Here is a 1,744-nt window from a genome sequence, read left to right on the forward strand (position 1 = left end):
CTTTCCCTTTGTGTTCATTGTTTTGGTGAATTACTGGAAGATGGCCAGTTCCAGCCAAAAGGAAGTAGCAGTTGTATTTTTAAGTTGAGTGATCATACTGGTCATTGAGGGTTAGGTTGTTTGACTATGTAGATGTAGCAAAGTTATTCTCTTATCAGAAAAAAAGGCAGCATTGACTTGCCTTGCAGTTCTCCTAATTAACCCTGATATATTCCACCCATCCAGACCCAGGAAGAGTCTGCAATTCTATGTTCACAAATAATAATAGTTAATGAGTCTTAAGTGCTTACATGTGAAGCACTGTGCTAACCTTTTAATAGTATCGAAATATTTAATTCAATTCTCACAACTATCCTTTAAGATAATGCACTATTATTTATATCCATTTTTAATGAATAAAGAAACTAAGGCACAGAGAGGGTAAATAAATTTCATGAACTCACAAAACTACCCAGGAATTGAAATGGGGGCCTTTCCAGTGCAAGTACTCTTACCCACTGCACCACCAGACACCCAGGTAGAGTCCTTGCTGAACCAGCACTTTGTCAAGAGAAACATTATTGCTATACTCAGTATTTCACATGGAAAGATACTAAGTATACCATCATAGACTGTGCTGTTCTGTTATTATGTATGACTAAGTGGAACCAAGGAAACTCATGTTGAAACTTAACTGCCATGGTAACAATAGCGAGAAGTGGGGCCTTTAAGAGGTGATTGGTGGGACCTGCAGATGATGTAATGATTACATCACTGGACTCCCACGTTGTTCACTGCAGTTTGAGACCCAGACCTAGCAGCTTAAAACTCACACCAGGCATCTGTGCATGCATGCCCAAGATCCCAAGAGGAGAATAGAGGAAAAGGGAATGTAGCGTGGCCATCCCTCATGGGGAGTGATTTCTTGCTTTCTCTCTCTCTGTCTCTCCAGAGGACTCACATGGCTTATAGCAAAAATCTCTCTCTTAAAAAAAAAAGGAGGTGATTGGTTATGAGGCCTCATCCCTCTGAATGGATTAATGCAGTTATTGCAGGAATGAGTCGATTATGGTAAGTGTGGGCTTATGAAAAAGAAACCTCCTCGTCTTTTTATTTCTTGTGCTCATGTTTGCCTATCCACTGTGAGGTAAAGTAACAAGGAGGCCCCTAGCCAGATGCTAGCCTCTCAGTATCGTACTTTCAGGCCTCTAAAACCTAAAGTCAGATGCATGTCTATTTTTTATAAATTACCCAGCCTGTGGTATTCTGTTATATCAACAGAAAGCAGACTAAAACATTAATATTATAATCTATTCAAAAAAATTTAAATGTACAATAAAATACCTCAATGGATTTAAGAATTTGTGCTTCAGTTTTCTCCCCCAAAATGAATAAATCTAGTGCAAATATAAGGTCTTTGGTCCAGCAGGTGGCATGGAATAAGATGGCTGGATCCCACACGATCAACTCCACAGTTAGAGTCCCGGAACTGACGGCTTGAAGGTCACTTACAGGCATATATGCGTGCAAGCCCAAAATCCTGAGAGGAGAGTGGAGAAGGGACTGCACCTCAAGGGGATGATTTCTCACTTTTTGTGTCTCTGTCTGTCTCCAGCATGCACATGCACCTTAGAGCATTACACCATCGGCTGGTCCCAAGAAACGTGGATGCTTTGACCTCAGAGTAACACCATTCAAAATATGCTTTAGGGGGCCAGCAATTGACATGGTAGTTAAGGCACTAGATCCCCCGTGGCCAACTGCA

General features: G+C 41.1%; 1 long non-coding RNA gene across 1 annotated transcript in view; it reads right to left on the bottom strand.

The window, feature by feature from the left end:
* LOC102484660 (uncharacterized) overlaps positions 1 to 611 on the bottom strand; it is an 11,474-nt gene extending 10,863 nt beyond the window's left edge. Inside the window, exon 1 of the long non-coding RNA XR_337822.1 lies at positions 495 to 611. This is a non-coding gene — a long non-coding RNA (uncharacterized LOC102484660). The remainder of the gene's footprint in view (positions 1 to 494) is intronic.
* Between the last annotated feature and the right edge of the window lie 1,133 nt (positions 612 to 1,744).

Source organism: Tupaia chinensis, unplaced genomic scaffold (genome assembly GCF_000334495.1).
Source record: "Tupaia chinensis unplaced genomic scaffold, TupChi_1.0 Scaffold150175_2, whole genome shotgun sequence".
In the NCBI taxonomy this organism is placed as follows: Eukaryota; Metazoa; Chordata; class Mammalia; order Scandentia; family Tupaiidae; genus Tupaia; species Tupaia belangeri.